General features: G+C 37.6%; 1 long non-coding RNA gene across 1 annotated transcript; it reads left to right on the plus strand.

Annotated features, from left to right (window-relative positions):
* Nucleotides 1-543: 543 nt before the first annotated feature.
* Nucleotides 544-5917, plus strand: LOC131829303 (uncharacterized). The gene is made up of 2 exons (XR_009352815.1): nt 544-3520; nt 5532-5917. It is a non-coding gene; the product is annotated as an uncharacterized LOC131829303 (long non-coding RNA).
* The last annotated feature ends 14854 nt before the right edge of the window (nt 5918-20771 follow it).

Here is a 20771-nt window from a genome sequence, read left to right on the forward strand (position 1 = left end):
CCGCGGATCCCCTTACCCAAGAATCCAACACTGCCACTGGATGCAAACAGCAAGAGGTTTATTGTCACGCAGGTACCGGCGGGTGGTCGGCAGCTCCAGCTAACCGAGCACCCCGACCGGAGTGAAGCAGGGTCTTTTATAGGAAGGTACAAACAAGTTTTGGGTGGGGCGCAACTGATTGGTGGACAGTTTGAACTTTTGAAAAAGGCATACTTGGAGTTTGCGGGTTGGCTCCAGGGACCCGCGCGCGAAGAGAGCGGCGGGGAGGGGGGAATAAGCTGATTGATTATGAGGGCCCGCGCGCGCGCGAAAGGAGAGGTGGGGAAGGGGAACAAGAAGGGGGAAGGGAGGAGTGCCATCATGGCGTCTCTATTATTTCTATAAGCCATGCGGCTAGAGAAAGGTAAGAGAGCAATTCACACAATTGATAACCTAATTTCATACCTAAAAGCCAGCGGTTTACAGAAAAGCAAACAAGCAGTTAGTTATCCTATCTATCTACTAGGGGAGGGGTCTATCTAGGAGAGGGGTCTTTCAAGCCAAAGGCAGACATTTAACCATCTGAGCCACCCAGGTGTCCCAAAACACTAGCAGTTTTGAAGGGACAGTATTTGTTATCTATATAAAGTGGGCCTGGAAAGTAATAATCTTGTTCTCATACAAAGCTCAATGAAATAGGTTTCATTAATATTTAAACATAATGTATATTAGAATCTTGGATATCAGAGGGAGGCATTATCTAGAATTGTGATCTAGATGTTATACAGTAGACTCTTCTAGTGTTCTGGATCTGCATTAGAGTAGAAAATAAGATCAGGAGCAAAATCTTTTACTAATCCTTCACAACATTGTTAACCACATGGAGAAAGCATATTTAGCATACATTACACCCAAAATCTTGAAATGGATGCATATTTGAGAAAAGTATAAACAAACAAGGAAGTATTACAATGACACTGACATAGTGACACTACCTACCTGGGGAAAATACTGTTGTTTTCTATTAGGATAAATACAGTGGCTATAGATACTAACCATTTCCCTTAGCAATAGCTTGACTATTATTTTACAACCAACACAAGTAACTTGTCGAGAGATTAAGAGGATAAGTTATGAATATCTAAACACTGAGGATTTGCATCATAAAGCCCTAGAACTACTATTCTAGTTCTAACAGAGTTCTCTTGCCAGCATGCCTTGGAGAACTTTTATCCAATGATCTGTGTCTCCCCTACTAGGTTGAAAACCAGAGCTTCTCTACTCGCTTTACTAATCCCCAAAATTAATTCAATAGAAGACTATGCTTATTTTTACTAGTTCCTTTGCTTTATCTAGAAAAATAAAGTGTGAAAAATAGTTTGACAGCTTTAAATTTGTTTTATGTACTAAGTAAAACAAAGATTCCCACTTTAATACCACATCATATACACACTTGCTAAATATTGCATTGTAATAATTTAGTGACCTGAAAATAAAGCATATATATGTATATATTCATGTAATATGTGCTCTTTTTACGTTCAGAATCATTTTTTAAAAAGGAATACCTGAGGGGCACATAGGTGGCTCATTCAGTTAAGTGTCTGACTCCTGATCTCAGCTCAAGTCTTAATCTCAGGGTCAGTAAGTTCAGGCCCCACGTTGTGCTCCACAGGTAGCAGGTAGCCTATTTAAAAAAAAAAAAAAAAAATGAAGACCTAAAGAAACTACCACTGTAATTTAAAAAAAAATTTTTTTGACCAGTGTTAGAAGGCAAAATTAATTAACAATGGATAAGAAATTATTATGTGATATATACCATATATTTTGCATTCTATTTAATTATCAAAACAATTTATTTGCTAGAGCTGTTATCCCCATTTTATGGAAGAAGAAACTGAGATTACGTATTTTATTGAACTTGGTCAACTTCTTGCAACTAATACATTATGGATCTAGTACTTAAAGCCACATATGTTTGACTCTAGACCCTGTACTCTCTTGAGTGCATGATGTAAAGCTTTGAACTGTCCCTGGCTGAAAACAACTTTTGTTAAACTGATTCTTTGCTTCTTGATCTGTAAAGGAAGTATGTTGACCTATCTTAGTTTTTAGTAAAGATCTCCATGTTTTTAATACACAATAATTAATGTTCACTAATAGTTTTTTTTCTAGTCTATATTCATTATTGCAAAACAATTATGACTCAGTGATGTTTTGAACTTAATTTCAATTTTATTAATTAAAACACATCTGTATACATATGGAAAGTACCAGTTGTGACAATAGAATAGAGAACTTTATTTTGAAAAGTAATTTATAACTGAAAATTGGCCATAGATAAATTGTGAACATGGGGGCCACACATATGGGGGTAAAAGTTGGCCTAGAGTCTTTTTTTTCTTTCTTTTTCAAGACAGTTGTAGTCATTAAATGTTTTTGTTGAAGTATAATTAACATAAAGTGTTATATTCATTTCAGGTATACTATATAATGATTCAGCAATTCTGTACATTACTCAGTGCTTATCATCTTAAATGTACTCTTAATCTGTCTTACCTATTTCATCTATCCCCCACATGAACCTCCCCTCTAGCAAGCACCAGTTTGTTCTTGTCATTTAAGAGTTTGATTTTTTTATTTGTTTGTAATTCAACAATTCTGTACATAGTGCTCATCACAATAAATGTACTCAATCCCCTTTATCTATTTCACCCATCCCCCAACCCACCTCTGGTAACTACCACTTTTTCCCTATATTTAGGAGTCTGGCTTTTTTTTTTCCCCCAGCCCTTGGGTGTGTGTGTGGGGGTGTTCCTTTTTTCTTTGTTCATTTCTTTCTTTAATTCCACATATAAGTGAAATCATATGATATTTGTCTTCCTCTATTGATATATTTCACTTAGCATTATATCCTCTAGGTCCATCTACCTTATTGCACATTGCAAGATCTCACTTATATTTATGGCTGAGTGATGTTCCATTGTATATATATACCACATCACCACATTTTCTTTATCCATTCATGTATGAATGGACAATTGGGTTGCTTCCATATTTTGGCTGTTGTAAATAATGCTGCAAAACATCAGAGTGCCTGGAATCATCTTAAATGTGCATTATCCAAAAGAACTGCTTAGTAAGTAATAGGATCCCAGAAGAGAATCTATGAAGAGATGGACCTGCTGAGAACCAAATCACAGTGAATCGTTGGTGAGCGATGCCTACCAATGAATGGAGAGAGAAGTAAATGTTCTGAGGAATCATGCAAGGAACTGAAATACTCTGTGAGGAAAAAACCAAGAGTCACTTTTGACACTTGTCAAGACAGACAGCAATGATGGCAGCTCACAAAAGTACCAGGAGCCAGTAGCTTTTTTGTGCCCTCGCCTCTCTATCCACCATCTCAAACCCTGGTGTGATCAGAAACAATGCAAGTTAGTAACTGAAGAGAGAAAGAAAGACAAGTTGGGAAAACAGAGGAATCTCTCTAAGCCGTACCGTGTGTTGCAGGCCTCCCTTCTGTTGCATGGCTGATTAGGTGAGTGCAGAAGCTTTAATTTTAAATGAAGCTTGTAGTTTTTACTATACTCTGGCTGTACCTATCACTTTCAGAATTGAAATAGTTTAAGTAACTAAAGTACCAGGGAGATTTTTATTATTTATGACAGCTATGGGACAGCAACCAAGATTTTATCCAGGAGAAGGAGAAGAATTACCCTATGGAGCACACTTTAATGGACATTTTGAGAGGAAAAGTTATGTAATGATTTCATTTGGCAATTCTGTTCCTTCAGAATATCATCATAGATTTATATATCCATGTACCATATATCAAAAAATACTCATTTATCTTTATATGTGCATGTGTCAGATAGAGCACATTGCCTTTTGCAGATTTTCTTGTTTTTTAAAAGTTCTTACTTGATTATTCTCTTAATTGCATTTGTATTCTTTCTAAATTTTTTAGTTATATGCAAAGAAGGGTCAAGTTTTTATATGCAATATTCTATGTTTTTCTTTATAATTGAAGAAAATCATATTTTATCTGAATACCATGTACATATGATCTGTGACACCCCATCGTTTTTTCCTTGTGAATGTTTATAAAGTACAAATCATCTCAAATAAAAGGATCAGAATTAGATTTGAAAAAATGTATTCAATAAGATGTGTAAGATGAGATAGAATTAATTCTAATTAAATTCATAGAGGATTTGAAATTAGATGTAAATCTGTAGTATCATATTACATTAAATATAAATTAGTATTTGATTTGCATTCAGAAAAATGTACTATGTTCACTTCTGAGAACCATTCAGACAGAACATGAGAACAGATATCCTATCTTTATTTTCTCTTCTCCCCTTGCAACTTAAATGTTATTGGAAAATCTGCCCTGCCTGATTACCAGTATTAAACACTGATTTTGAGAAATCTGGAGAAACTAAGATTCACATTTTAGTCAGAGATAGAATACAGTCAGAAGTAATTTTATAAGTGTCAAAAAATCTTTAAGAGGTAACAATTTTAATATCTTAAAAGCTAACCTAACAAATACTGAATTTTAGATATTAAGGCTAGAAAAGATACATAAAACACAAGAGTTTCTTGAATAAATGTTCCACATTTAACTTAAAGAATTATTTAAGACTTAGTGTTCCACTATCAGTATGTGGACATTTACAGAAACCTTATTCGAAAATGATACAGGGGGTGCCTGGATGGCTCAGTGGGTTAAGCTGCTGCCTTCGGCTCAGGTCATGATCCCAGGGTCCTGGGATCGAGTCCCACATCAGGCTCTCTGCTCAGCGGGGAGCCTGCTTCCCTCTCTATCTCTCTACCTGCCTCTCTGTCTACTTGTGATCTCTGTCTGTCAAATAAACAAATAAAATCTTTAAAAAAAAATTATTTGTTAAAAAAAAAAGAAAATGATACGGGTAGTTAACTTAGAAAATCTTTAGAATTTGGATTTAGGTCCTATGATTCAGAATTTAGATGTTGTTCAAAGGAGGTTTCTATTGGACCCTAAAACCACCATTTAATGAGGTGTATTGAAAAAGGGAGATTCTAGTATAAAAGGCTATTAATGTCCTATATGACTTCATTCTTACTACTATGATGTGGATAATAAAGTTTATAAAACATGTATTTATTATTATTTCATTATTAACCATGGCTATTCATAAAAAATAAAACCCCAAAATGCAGCAAAAATTAATAGTTATTAATATTTAGTATTACCTTGAAAATTGAGACTGTTTAACAATACTGGTTGTGATTATATAGCATTCTGAATTCAGTGAATCCTTTGACAGTCCTAATTTTCTACCTAAGAGCTATTTTCCACTTCTCCCTTACTGACAGGACCCCTTTTTGTTCAGGTTGGCAGTGTTCCCAGATAAAATACTCACCTCAGACTCTGTTGCAGCCAAGGCTAGCAATGTAATAAAAGTGTAGGCAATGAGACACAAATACGTTTCTGCTAAGAGACTTCTGGTATTATTTTTGTTTTTCTAATACAAAAACTCTTTTTGTCCCTTTCTCTACAGCACAACTGAAGAGGCAGAAGCCATCTTGCCTCTATGATTAGACAAGCAGGAAGATTAAAGCTTCTCTGTGAGGATAATGGAACAAAGTGATAGAAGGGGCCTAGACTCCCTTCCTTTAGACTTCTTGTTATGTGAGGAAAATAAAATGCTATTATAAGTTTATGCCAGGGATGGGCTTCAGTTTCTTGACTATCAGTACATCAGAGTTCATATAATGTCCATTAATTGGCAAAAGGAATCCATTTTAAAGGATCAATCTGAGGGACTAACAGATACCTAACTACAATTAAATCTCAGAAAAATTATAGCTTTTTACCCCATTGTGTTTTTGAAATTGATCTCTCACAGTTTTTTATCAAACTATTAAATACATTTGAACATTGTTATTCATTGTTACAGTAAATCCTGTTATTTTCTAAGTGTATTATTGTGTGTGTGCCCAGGTGTGTGTGTGTGTGTGTGTGTGTACATATACTCAAGAAGCCTGAAGGAACCATGATTTTACAGGGGCTCTCAATGCCCAAACTCATATCTCTATTTTTTTTTAATATTCTATTTATATTTTGAGTGGGGGAAGGGGCAGACAACAGAGGAGAGAGAGAATCTCAAGCAGATTCTACACTGAGCATGGAGCCCCACATGATCTGAGCTGAAAACAAGAGTCAGACATTTAACTTACTGAGCCACCCAGATGCCCCTAACCCATTCTTTAAACTTCTCCATTTAATATCCCTTAAGGAATAAATCCTAATATAACCCATTAAAAATGATTTAATGATTTATCTATCTTCTATCAGCTTATCATTGGAGGCTTCTGGGGTCGTGTGTTTGTTGACCCATTTACTTTATTTGAATACCTACTTTCTTGAGGGTTTTTATCATAAATGGATGCTGAATTTTGTCAAACGCTTTTTCTATACTGAGAAAACCATGTGATTTTAATAATTTCATTGATGTGGTGCATCACACTGATTGATTTGTAGATGTTGAACCATCTTCACATCCCTGGAATAAATCCCACTCAGTATGGCATTTGATCCTTTTAATGTATTGTTGGATTCAGTTTGCTAGTAATTCATTGAGGATTTTTGTGTCTATATTCATCAGTGATATTAGCCTGTAATTTTTGTGTGTGTGCGTCCTTGTCAGGTTTCAGTATCAGGGTAATGCTAGCTTCATGAAATGAGTTTGGAAATGTTCCCTCCTCTTTGATTTTTTTTGGAAGAGTTTAAGAAAGATTGGTATTAATTATTGTTTAAGTCTTCAGTAAGGGGGGAAAAAAAAGTCTTCCATGGATTCACCAGTGAAGCCATCTGGAATGGACTTTACTATGTTGAGAGTTTTTGACAACTTACTCAGTCTCCTAAAAATAATTGTGATGTTCAGATGTTTTATTCATTAGTCAATCTAGGTAGGCTGCATATTTCTAGGAACTGATCCATATCTTATAGGCTGTTTAAATTGTTGGCTTATAATAGCTAAAGTTTTTCTATTTTTTTTTAAAGAAACACCTTTTAGTTTCACTGATGTATTGTCTGTTTAGTCTTTATTTTATTTATTTCTGCTCTGATTTTGTTATTTCCTTCTTTCTACTAACTCTGGCCTTAGTTCTTTTTCTAGTTTCTTGAGGTGTAAAGTTAGGTTGTTCAAGATTTTTCCTTTTAATATAGGTATTATTGCTGTGAACTTGCTCCCGTTTACTTTGACTGATGGTAAGATATCCTATCTAAGAGACATTTTTTAATAGAGCCAAACCATGTCTTTTTTTTTTTTTTTTTTTTTTTTTGAAAGTCATGTCTTTTTATCTGGCTCAGACTTCTTTGTCACTTAGCCACACTGAGTATTGAGAACAGTTATAAAGGATTCTGCATTCAGGTCCTATAGGATAGGGTGGAGGGGTTGTCCACACCAACAGGCAATTATTGGATACCCACCTAGGTATGCTACAACTCAACTCAGTTCTGACACTGTTTACCCAGAGACAGCATCAGATTACACAGTTTAAAAGTTCAGTTTCACATGACTGCCCAGCCCTCCTTCAGATGCCAATCAGCTGTAGATAAGGTTCCAGTGACCCCTTCCTCAGATTCAAATGATTTGCTAGGATCACAGAACTCAGGCAAGTAGTTTACTTACTAGATTACCATTTATTATGAAAGAATATAACTCATGGTTATATTTTCAAGATGAAAAAGATGCATAGGGCAAGCTTTGGGGAAAGGACCTCGAGCTTCCATGCCTTCTATGATGCACCACTCCCCCTGCATCTCTACATGTTCATCTACCCAGAAGCTCTGAATACTGATCTTGTGGGATTTTATGGAGACTTTTTTACATAGGCATTACTGATTAAATTATTGCCCACTGACATTTTTTTTCAACCTCCAGTCCTCTCCTGCCCCTCATCAGAAGTCAGATGGGGATCAGGGTTAGGAATAAAGGTTTCAATCGTGTATTCATCTTTGTTCCCCAGAAAATAAGCTCCTATCATCAGTTGTTTTCCAGAAGTTACCTCATAAGCCCAGTCATGGAAAGGAACTTGTTATGAACAACAGTATATCCATTTCATTTTTATGGCTCTGAATCCATTTCAGAAGATGAGGACAAGAGACCAAATATTATAAGAAAGATGTTCCTATAGGTCTACTTGCTCAGGAAGGTTCATGGATTTGGGGAGCTGTGAGTTAGGAAACAATGGATGAAGACAAAATATATATTTCTTATAACTCGTGATATCAAAAATCGATTATTTAGAAATCTTTAAGTTGGGGGGGAAGTAATAAAATCATTTCACTGATTAGTAAATTAAGCCTCAAGATTACATTTCCTTGGTCAAAATCATTACTGATGTAAATACTATTTGTGCTAAGAATAAAAATGGCTTGAACTTTACCACTTAAACTACTCTGGAAAACTACCTTTCTCAACTTTCCATTTACATGACAGATTATAAGTTACTAAGTCAAAACATCTTGAAAAAAATGAAAACTGTTTCTGGGGACACTGCTTAGACTGAGAAACTGCTGGAGGTCATCATATACTTTTCTCCTCTAGTGTGAGCAGTACCTCAGAAGGCGGCTAAGCAAGGTTGTAGTACACATGCACTACCCATCACTAGTACAGTGATGCAGGGATTTGCCAACCACAAATTTGAGCTGTCCATTTACTAAAATCTACTTTACTTTCAGAGATACTTCAGGACAACACTGCTTAGACTTTACTACCCTCTAAGTACCTATAGCCTTCAAACTCCTCAAAAATTCTGTTCCTGGTAAAGCAATATGAATAAAGAGGGACTGGGGATGGGTATGCCCTGGGGAAGTAGGTGGGCAGAAAAGAATAAAAAAGGCTTATTTAATCTGGAATTGAACCTGGGTGAAATTTGTGAAGAGGGTAAATCATAAGTGTTTCACAACACACACAATTTTTTTTTTTTTATAAACATATATTTTTTATATACATATATTTTTATCCCCAGGTCTGTGAATCACCAGGTTTACACACTTCACAGCACTCACCAAATCACATACCCTCCCCAATGTCCATAATCCCACCCCCTTCTCCCCAACCCCCTCCCCCCGGCAACCCTCAGTTTGTTTTGTGAGATTAAGAGTCACTTATGGTTTGTCTCCCTCCCAATCCCATCTTGTTTCATTTATTCTTCTACCCACTTAAGCCTCCATGTTGCATCACCACTTCCTCATATCAGGGAGATCATATGATAGTTGTCTTTCTCTGCTTGACTTATTTCGCTAAGCATGATACGCTCTAGTTCCATCCATGTTGTTGCAAATGGCAAGATTTCATTTCTTTTGATGGCTGCATAGTATTCCATTGTGTATATATACCACATCTTCTTGATCCATTCATCTGTTGATGGACATCTAGGTTCTTTCCATAGTTTGGCTATTGTGGACATTGCTGCTATAAACATTCGGGTGCATGTGTCCCTTCGGATCACTACATTTGTATCTTTAGGGTAAATACCCAATAGTGCAATTGCTGGGTCATAGGGCAGTTCTATTTTCAACATTTTGAGGAACCTCCATGCTGTTTTCCAGAGTGGCTGCACCAGCTTGCATTCCCACCAACAGTGTAGGAGGGTTCCCCTTTCTCCGCATCCTCGCCAGCATCTGTCATTTCCTGACTTGTTGATTTTAGCCATTCTGACTGGTGTGAGGTGATATCTCATTGTGGTTTTGATTTGTATTTCCCTGATGCCGAGTGATATGGAGCACTTTTTCATGTGTCTGTTCGCCATCTGGATGTCTTCTTTGCAGAAATGTCTGTTCATGTCTTCTGCCCATTTCTTGATTGGATTATTTGTTCTTTGGGTGTTGAGTTTGCTAAGTTCTTTATAGATTCTGGATACTAGTCCTTTATCTGATATGTCGTTTGCAAATATCTTCTCCCATTCTGTCAGTTGTCTTTTGATTTTGTTAACTGTTTCCTTTGCTGTGCAAAAGCTTTTGATCTTGATGAAATCCCAGTAGTTCATTTTTTCCCTTGCTTCCCTTGCCTTTTGCGTTGTTCCTAGGAAGATGTTGCTGCGGCAGAGGTCGAAGAGGTTGCTGCCCGTGTTCTCCTCAAGGATTTTGATGGATTCCTTTCGTACATTGAGGTCCTTCATCCATTTTGAGTCTATTTTTGTGTGTGGTGTAAGGAAATGGTCCAATTTCATTTTTCTGCATGTGGCTGTCCAATTTTCCCAGCACCATTTATTGAAAAGGCTGTCTTTTTTCCATTGGACATTCTTTCCTGCTTTGTCGAAGATTAGTTGACCATAGATTTGAGGGTCTATTTCTGGGCTCTCTATTCTGCTCCATTGATCTATGTGTCTGTTTTTGTGCCAGTACCATGCTGTCTTGATGATGACAGCTTTGTAATAGAGCTTGAAGTCCGGAATTGTGATGCCACCAACGTTGGCTTTCTTTTTCAATATCCCTTTGGCTATTCGAGGTCTTTTCTGGTTCCATATAAATTTTAGAATTATTTGTTCCATTTCTTTGAAAAAGATGGATGGTACTTTGATAGGAATTGCATTAAATGTGTAGATTGCTTTAGGTAGCATAGACATTTTCACAATATTTATTCTTCCAATCCAGGAGCATGGAACATTTTTCCATTTCTTTGTGTCTTCCTCAATTTCTTTCATGAGTACTTTATAGTTTTCTGAGTATAGATTCTGTGTCTCTTTGGTTAGGTTTATTCCTAGGTATCTTATGGTTTTGGATGCAATTGTAAATGGGATTGACTCCTTAATATCTCTTTCTTCTGTCTTGCTGTTGGTGTAGAGAAATGCAACTGATTTCTGTGCATTGATTTTATATCCTGACACTTTACTGAATTCCTGTATAAGTTCTAGCAGTTTTGGAGTGGAGTCTTTTGGGTTTTCCACATATAGTATCATATCATCTGCGAAGAGTGATAATTTGACTTCTTCTTTGCCGATTTGGATGCCTTTAATTTCCTTTTGTTGTCTGATTGCTGAGGCTAGGACCTCTAGTACGATGTTGAATAGCAGTGGTGATAATGGACATCCCTGCCGTGTTCCTGACCTTAGCGGAAAAGCTTTCAGTTTTTCTCCATTGAGAATGATATTTGCGGTGGGTTTTTCATAGATGGCTTTGATGATATTGAGGTATGTGCCCTCTATCCCTACACTTTGAAGAGTTTTGATCAGGAAGGGATGTTGTACTTTGTCAAATGCTTTTTCAGCATCTATTGAGAGTATCATATGGTTCTTGTTCTTACTTTTATTGATGTGTTGTATCACATTGACTGATTTGCGGATGTTGAACCAACCTTGCAGCCCTGGAATAAATCCCACTTGGTCGTGGTGAATAATCTTTTTAATGTACTGTTGAATCCGATTGGCTAGTATTTTGTTGAGTATTTTCGCATCTGTGTTCATCAAGGATATCGGTCTATAGCTCTCTTTTTTGGTGGGATCCTTGTCTGGTTTTGGGATCAAGGTGATGCTGGCCTCATAAAATGAGTTTGGAAGTTTTCCTTCCATTTCTATTTTTTGGAACAGTTTCAGGAGAATAGGAATTAGTTCTTCTTTAAATGTTTGGTAGAATTCCCCCGGGAAGCCGTCTGGCCCTGGGCTTTTGTTTGTTTGGAGATTTTTAATGACTGTTTCAATCTCCTTACTGGTTATGGGTCTGTTCAGGCTTTCTATTTCTTCATGGTTCAGTTGTGGTAGTTTATATGTTTCTAGGAATGCATCCATTTCTTCCAGATTGTCAAATTTATTGCCGTAGAGTTGCTCATAGTATGTTCTTATAATAGTTTGTATTTCCTTGGTGTTAGTTGTGATCTCTCCTCTTTCATTCATGATTTTATTTATTTGGGTCCTTTCTCTTTTCTTTTTGATAAGTCGGGCCAGGGGTTTATCAATTTTATTAATTCTTTCAAAGAACCAGCTCCTAGTTTCGTTGATTTGTTCTATTGTTTTTTTGGTTTCTATTTCATTGATTTCTGCTCTGATCTTTATGATTTCTCTTCTCCTGCTGGGCTTAGGGTTTCTTTCTTGTTCCTTCTCCAGCTCCTTTAGGTGTAGGGTTAGGTTGTGTACCTGAGACCTTTCTTGTTTCTTGAGAAAGGCTTGTACCGCTATATATTTTCCTCTCAGGACTGCCTTTGTTGTGTCCCACAGATTTTGAACCGTTGTATTTTCATTATCATTTGTTTCCATGATTTTTTTCAATTCTTCTTTAATTTCCCGGTTGACCCATTCATTCTTTAGAAGGATACTGTTTAGTCTCCATGTATTTGGGTTCTTTCCAAACTTCCTTTTGTGGTTGAGTTCTAGCTTTAGAGCATTGTGGTCTGAAAATATGCAGGGAATGATCCCAATCTTTTGATACCGGTTGAGTCCTGATTTAGGACCGAGGATGTGATCTATTCTGGAGAATGTTCCATGTGCACTAGAGAAGAATGTGTATTCTGTTGCTTTGGGATGAAATATTCTGAATATATCTGTGATGTCCATCTGGTCCAGTGTGTCATTTAAGGCCTTTATTTCCTTGCTGATCTTTTGCTTGGATGACCTGTCCATTTCAGTGAGGGGAATATTAAAGTCCCCTACTATTATTGTATTGTTGTTTATGTGTTTCTTTGATTTTGTTATTAATTGGTTTATATAGTTGGCTGCTCCCACGTTGGGGGCATAGATATTTAAAATTGTTAAATCTTCTTGTTGGACAGACCCTTTGAGTATGATATAGTGTCCTTCCTCATCTCTTATTACAGTCTTTGGCTTAAAATCTAATTGATCTGATATAAGGATTGCCACTCCTGCTTTCTTCTGATGTCCATTAGCATGGTAAATTCTTTTCCACCCCCTCACTTTAAATCTGGAGGTGTCTTCGGGCTTAAAATGTGTTTCTTGGAGGCAACATATAGATGGGTTTTGTTTTTTTATCCATTCTGATACCCTGTGTCTTTTGACAGGGGCATTTAGCCCATTCACATTCAGGGTAACTATTGAGAGATATGAATTTAGTGCCATTGTATTGCCTGTAAGGTGACTGTTACTGTATATGGTCTCTGTTCCTTTCTGATCTACCACTTGTAGGCTCTCTCTTTGCTTAGAGGACCCCTTTCAATATTTCCTGTAGAGCTGGTTTGGTATTTGCAAATTCTTTCAGTTGTTGTTTGTCCTGGAAGCTTTTAATCTCTCCTTCTATTTTCAATGATAGCCTAGCTGGATATAGTATTCTTGGCTGCATGTTTTTCTCGTTTAGTGCTCTGAAAATATCATGCCAGCTCTTTCTGGCCTGCCAGGTCTCTGTGGATAAGTCAGCTGCCAATCTAATATTTTTACCATTGTATGTTACAGACTTCTTTTCCCGGGCTGCTTTCAGGATTTTCTCTTTGTCATTGAGACTTGTAAATTTTACTATTATGTGACGGGGTGTGGGCCTATTCTTATTTATTTTGAGGGGCATTCTCTGAACCTCCTGAATTTTGATGCTTGTTCCCTTTGCCATATTGGGGAAATTCTCCCCAATAATTCTCTCCAGTATACCTTCTGCTCCCCTCTCACTTTCTTCTTCTTCTGGAATCCCAATTATTCTAATGTTGTTTCGTCTTATGGTGTCACTTATTTCTCGAATTCTCCCCTCGTGGTCCAGTAGCTGTTTGTCCCTCTTTTGATCAGCTTCTTTATTCTCTGTCATTTGGTCTTCTATATCACTAATTCTTTCTTCTGCCTCATTTATCCTAGCAGTGAGAGCCTCCATTTTTGATTGCACCTCATTAATAGCTTTTTTTATTTCAACTTGGTTAGATTTTAGTTCTTTTATTTCTCCAGAAAGGGCTTTTATATCTCTCGAGAGGGTTTCTCTAATATCTTCCATGCCTTTTTCGAGCCCGGCTAGGACCTTGAGAATTGTCATTCTGAACTCTAGATCTGACATATTACCGATGTCTGTATTGATTAGGTCCCTAGCCTTCGGTACTGCCTCTTGTTCTTTTTTTTGTGGTGAATTTTTACGTCTTGTCATTTTGTCCAGATAAGAGTAAATGAAGGGGCAAGTAAAATACTAAAAGGGTGGCAACAACCCCAGGAAAATATGCTTTAGCCAAATTAGAAGAGATCCAAAATCGTGAGTGGGGAGAAAGGGGATAAAAAGAGGTTCAAAAAGGAAGAAAGAAAAAAGAAAAAAAAAAAAAAAAAAAAAAAAAAAAAGAAAAGAATTTTTTTTAAAAAAGAAAATACCTAAGAAAAATGTAAAAAAAAATATATATATATTAGATAAACTAGTAAAAAATCGTTAAAAAAGAAAAAGGTAACAGTTAAAAAAAAAAAAAAATTTTACCCGAAGGCGAGAAAAAAAAAAAAATGAAAAAGAAAAAATTAAATTAACTGCAAGACTAAAAAAAATCACAGGAAAAAAGCCATGAATTCCGTGCTTGGCTTTCTCCTCCTCTGGAATTCTGCTGCTCTCCTTGGTATTGAAACCGCACTCCTTGGTAGGTGAACTTGGTCTCGGCTGGATTTCTTGTTGATCTTCTGGGGGAGGGGCCTGTTGTAGTGATTCTCAAGTGTCTTTGCCCCAGGCGGAATTACACCGCCCTTACCCGGGGCCGGGGTGAGTAATCCGCTCGGGTTTGCTTTCAGGAGCTTTTGTTCCCTGAGCGCTTTCCGTAGAGTTCCAGAGGACGGGAATACAAATGGCGGCCTCCTGGTCTCCGGCCCGGAGGAGCCGAGAGCCCAGGGCCCCACTCCTCAGTGCGCCCTCAGAGAACAGCGCCCAGTTACTCCCGTCTGCCTGACCTCCGGCCGCGCTCCGAGCTCACCGAGCCTGCGACCGGTTCAAGGTAACACGGAGCTGCGAGCTTACTGTCGGCTCTGTCTCTGTAGCCGGCTTTCCCGTTCCAATACCCGCAAGCTCTGCGACACTCAGACACCCCCGATCCTTCTGTGACCCTGCGGGACCTGAGGCCACGCTGACCCCGCGTGGGCTTCGCTCCGGTTTAGCCTCTGGAGCGATGTCCCTCCGCGGAACAGACTTTTAAAAGTCCTGATTTTGTGCGCGGTTGCTCCGCCGCTTGCCGGGAGCCGGCCCCTCCCCCCGGGGTCTATCTTCCCGTCGCTTTGGATTCACTTCTCCGCCGGTCCTACCTTTCAGAAAGTGGTTGTTTTTCTGTTTCCAGAATTGCTGTTCTTCTTCTCTTCGATCTGCCGATGGATTTTCAGGTGTTTGCAATCTTTAGATAAGCTATCTAGCTGATCTCCGGCTAGCTGAAGCAGTCTCAGCTTGCTACTTCTCCGCCATCTTGACTCCTCCTCCAAACACTTCAGGAGTTCTGTCTGGAAATTTCAAGGACACCCATCAGGCTAGTTGAAGTGAAAATGCCAAGCAGCAACAAGCCCATTTGTAGGCAGAACATGTAAAATAAATATGTTTCCAACAGTCTCTGGACCTCACTTTCACCCAGACCCCAGTGGTGCTCCCACACAATTTTTTTTTTTAAATGTAACTGAGGTGATAAATGTTAATCAGCTTAATGGTGGAGATCATGTGTATATATGGGTATATAAATAACTACCTCAAATTGTACATTTTTTAAAAGATTTTATTTATTTATTTGGCAGAGAGGCAGGCAGAGAGAGAAGGGGAAGCATACTCCCTGCGGAGCTGAGAGCCTGATGTGATGCTGGGCTTGATCCCAGGACCCTGAGATCATGACCTGAGCCAAAAGCAAAGGCTTAACCCACTGAGCCACCCAGCTGCCCCCAAATTGTACATTTTAAGTACATAGAACTTTCATCAATTTTTGTACCTCAATAAAGCTGAGGGAGGAAAATGGGGGTTAGGGAGAAAAGTGGTTCATGGAAATTGTACCATAGCCAAGGATAGTGCTTGTGAGAAATTCTTGGAAAGTAAAGGATTTTCACGTTACTTCAGGAGAAAAAAAAGTTAGAATAATCCAAAATAAATTAACTTCCTAGGAAACAGTGAACTAGGCAATAGAACGAGACCCCAAAGTACTATAGTCAAAGCTGCTAAAAACTAGAAGTTGTTCTAGAAGTTATGTATATTAATTTGCCTTCCACCTCAAGAATAAAAGGAACCTTCTATTAACAGTCAAGTAGGTGTGAGAGACATCTACAGGAATCCATTCTCCCTTTAATAGATTAAACCAGACCCATTGAGAGGACTGAGCATTCCTTTTTCAAGGACAGGCATATAGAACAATATACAAGAAATACACGAACCCAGAATAATAATAAAACAAGAAGCAAAGAAACTTAAGAAAGAAATTCTTCTGCACAAAGGAAGGAATTATTCTAAAATACTTTTTAAAATGATGTTACTTTAAGAAGCAAAATCAGTTACTTTTAAAATACCTAGAAATGAAACAATCTATAGATGTTAAAAATATTTAGTATCTCAGATACCTTGACAAACTTGGTGAAATACTGAGCATAAATAAATTATTAAAATCCAGTCCCAGTGAGAGGTAGGTTACTTAGGGACCAGACAAAATACAAGAAACCTAAAGCAAATTCCAGGCTAGCTTTAAAATTAAACCTGTGCAATATCAAACATTAAGAAATAATGGATTTCTGTTTTCTTTTTTCCCCTTTTCTGCAAAGTGACAAGACTTGGGAGCAAATGACAACTGAAATTTTCATTTTCTGATAAGTGTTTATAAATTATAGCACTGATGTAGAAACTGAAAAGTTTAATATTTAATTCAGGGGGTCAAGAATTAAAATTGAGAAGTAAAAAATGGAAATTTTTGAATGAATGTTTTTATGGTGAACCTGGATATAAGTGAATCCAAGAAATGTGTGTACACATGTTAACACTTGACACAAGTATAATAAATGTCACTTGAAGGAGATATGTAATTCTAAAAAAAAAAAAAAAATCTGTACTTCTTACCTATAATCTACACCTATATTAAATTAAGTGAGCATAGTAAATTTTGTAAGGGATGCATTAGGGATGCATTAGGAAAAGCACAGTAAAGTTCTTGTTTTACATAGGAGGGAGGTTAAATTAGTTGAATTTGAAACTAAAAAAAAAAAATTATATAATCAAGACCTTTCTCAAAGAATATGAAGTAACATTTTGGGAAGATGGCAGAGTAGGAGAATCCTAAGCTCATCTTGTCCTACAGATAGAGCTAGATAACAACCATATCTGTGTAAACAATCCAGAAAATGACCCAAAGAATGGCAGAACAGACTCGCCACAGCTAAATGTAAAGAAGAGCCTACATCAAAGCCAAGTATACCTGCAGGACTGTCCATAGGAGGGAGGGATATGGTGAGCACAAATGGTGGACAGGACCAGACCCACACATAGGCATGGGGACCCCACACTGGGAAGATGAATGCCCATAACACTCAGCTTTGAAAACCAGAGGAGCCTAACAGTCAGTGAGGATTAATACCTGAAACTTAAAAATGAGTGAGCTCAGCTCTGGGAGAGCCTGGAGAGTGGAGTCCCTGCTCTTAAAGGGACAGCACAAAAAAACAACCCCACTGATATATAGCATAGAAGCAAGTGTGAAAAAATGCCTGGGATATGTAGGAAGGAGATATGTTTACTAGTTTCAGAGCATGTGCTGGAGAGTCAGGATTCTTTGGGAGACTTCAAGAACAAAAGACCAGGGGCACCATGTCCCTCCTCTACCCCCAAGCCCAGATACATGGACACTAGTGGGAGCCAGCACAGCTCCAACTCTCCACTTAGCTTGTAAACAGTTCACCACACCCCTGCACTCTTCTGTGGACCCACTGCTCCAATAGGTTTCATCAGGAGTCTTCTCAAGTGGCTGCAGGTCAATTCCCACTGCAGACCAGCATGGACCTGCTACAGTATGTGCCCCACCCCTGTTCACTAGCACCCCCTGGCCACTTCCAATATGCCTTTGGCAGGAGTTTATCCAAAGTGGTTCCACAAGTCTGCCAATGTGTAAGCAGCACTGACAGAGGCCAACACCACTCCAAAGTGACTCCTGCCCTGGAGAGAGTACTCATACTAACTTCAGCCCCCAGCAATTGACTGGGGACAGACATCTGGTCTGACTACAGGTCCCACCCACCAATAAAAGCTTCATAGAGGACAATTCAGGGAGAACAACCTGTAGTTCAGTGCTATCGCTTCTCTGGCCAGTGCTTCACCTAACTCAACTCAAGCCCAAGGTGACTCCCAACGGGCCCACTAATAGCACAGAGACCGAACCCTGCCCACAACAGGCAAAGAGGCCATCACCGATGACTGGAATGAAGGCAAAAGCAACTCAGCCACAATAGTAGGAGGTATGCAACACACATACAAGACACCCCTGAAGCACCAGGTTCTGATGAACAGGGGACATTGATTGCACTGCAGGGCACTATAGGACCTCTTCTTCATAAGACTACTACTTTCAGGAGCAGGAGATACAGATGATTTTTCTAACACATAGATACAGACAGAGAGTTAGACAAAATGAGGAGACAAAGGAATATCTCCCAGATGAAAGAAGAGGACAAAAAGTAAGAGAGCTAGGTAAAACAGAGATAAGTAATACGGCTGAAAAAAGAATTTAAAGAAATGGTCGTAAAAATATTCACTGAAAAAAGAGTGGAGGGCCTCAATGAGACCCTCAACAAAGAGAAAAAAAAAGAACCAATCAGAAATGAAAAACTCTATAAAACAAATTAAAACTACATTAAATGGAATTAGAGTAGACTAGAAGAAACTGAAAATTGGATCAGCTACCTGGAAGACAAAGTAATGGGAAGCAATCAAGCTGAACAGGAGAGAGAACAAAAAATTAAAATAGACTTAGGGAACTCAGAAACACCATCACACATAATAACATTTACATTATAGGGATCCCAGAAGGAAAACAAAGGCAGAAGGGTGGGGGGCAGGAAATGTTTCTGAAGAAATAAGAGCTGAAAACTTACAAAATCTGGAGAAGGAAATGGAAATCCAGATCCAAAAGGAAAAGAGAGCCCCCCAATAAAATCAACCCCAGGATGTGAACAACAAGATACATAGCAATTAAAATGTCAAGAAGTAGTGATAAGAAGAGAATTTTAAAAGCAGTAAGAGAAAACAAAAGACTTATATACAAGGGAAACCTGATAAAGCTATCAGCTGATTTTTCATCACAAACATGGCAGGCCAGAAGGAATAGCTTCATATATTCAAATCGCTGAAAGGAAAAAACCTGCAGCCAGGAATACTCTATCTAGCAAGACTATCATTCACAATAGAAAGAAGGATAAAGAAATTTCACAAACAAAAGGAATTCATGACCTCAAACCAGCCATACAAAAAATGATAAAACAGACTTATTAGTGGAAAGGAAAGACTGTAGTAAGAGTAAAACAAAAACGTGCAAAAAATAAAGCAGTATAATTAAGTATATGTATAAAAATCAGTCAATGGATTCATAAAATAAAAGTATGAAACTATATAATTAAAACATGGAAGGAGACAAGTAAAGAATGGTTTCAAACTTAAGAAACCATCACTTAATATAGACTGCTATGTGCATATGATATTACATATAAACCTAATGGTAACCGTATCAAAAACTGCTATTAGATATATAAAAAAATAAATGAATCTAATTATATCACTAAGGAAAGCCATCAAATCATGAGAGAAGAGAGCAAGAGAAGAAACAGAACTACAAAAACAACCATAACACAAGTAACAAAATAGCAATAATGGGGCACCTTGGTGTGTCAGTCAGTTAAGTGGCTGAGGTCATGATCTCGGTGTCATGGGACTTGACTTTGGGCCTCCTGCTCAGCAGAGAGTCTGCTTCTCCTCTGTCCTTTCCTGCTGCTCATGTTTGCTCACGTGCTCTCTTTCAAATAAATAAATAAAACCCAAAAACCAAAATAGCAATAAGTATATACCTATCAGTAATTACTTTGAATGTAAATGGACTGAATGCTCAAACAAAAGACATAGGGTGATAGAATGGATAAAAAGCAAGGACTATGTAAATGCTGCCTATAAAGGATTCATTTCAAACCTAAAGACACAAGGGAATCGAAAATGAAGGGATGGTAAAGCATTTATCATGCAAATGGAAGTGAAAAGAAAGCAATACTTATATCAGACAAAATAGATTTTAAAATAAAGACTGTAACAAGAAACAAAGAAACACACTATATAATCATAAAGAGAACAATCCAACAGAAGATATAACAATTATAAATATTTATGCACCCAACATGGGAGCAACCAAATACACATGGCAGCTAATATAAAACATAAAGGAAATAATCAGTAGTAATATAATAATAGCAGGGGACTTTAACGCCCTACTGCATTAATGGATAGATAATCCAAACAGAAAATCAACAAGGAAATAGTGGCTTTGAATGACACACTGGACTACATGGATGTAACATATATTCAGAACATTCCATCCTAAAACAGCAGAAAACACATTCTTCTCAAACGCATGTGTAATTTTCTCCAGAATAGATCACATATCAAGTCACAAAAGAAGCCTCAACACCTGGAAAAAGATTGAAGTCACACCTTGCATCTTTTGCAACCACAATACTATGAAACTATGCAACCACAAGAAAAAGTCTGGAAAAAACAGAAGTAAATGGAGGTTAAATAACATACTATTAACCAATGAATGGGTTAACCAAGAAATCAAGGAGGAAAACAAAATATACATAGAAAAAATGAAAATGAAAATGCAACAGTCCAAAGTCTTTGGGAAGCGTCAAAACCTGTTCTAAGA

This window comes from Mustela lutreola, chromosome 4 (assembly GCF_030435805.1).
Source record: "Mustela lutreola isolate mMusLut2 chromosome 4, mMusLut2.pri, whole genome shotgun sequence".
Lineage (NCBI taxonomy): Eukaryota > Metazoa > Chordata > Mammalia > Carnivora > Mustelidae > Mustela > Mustela lutreola.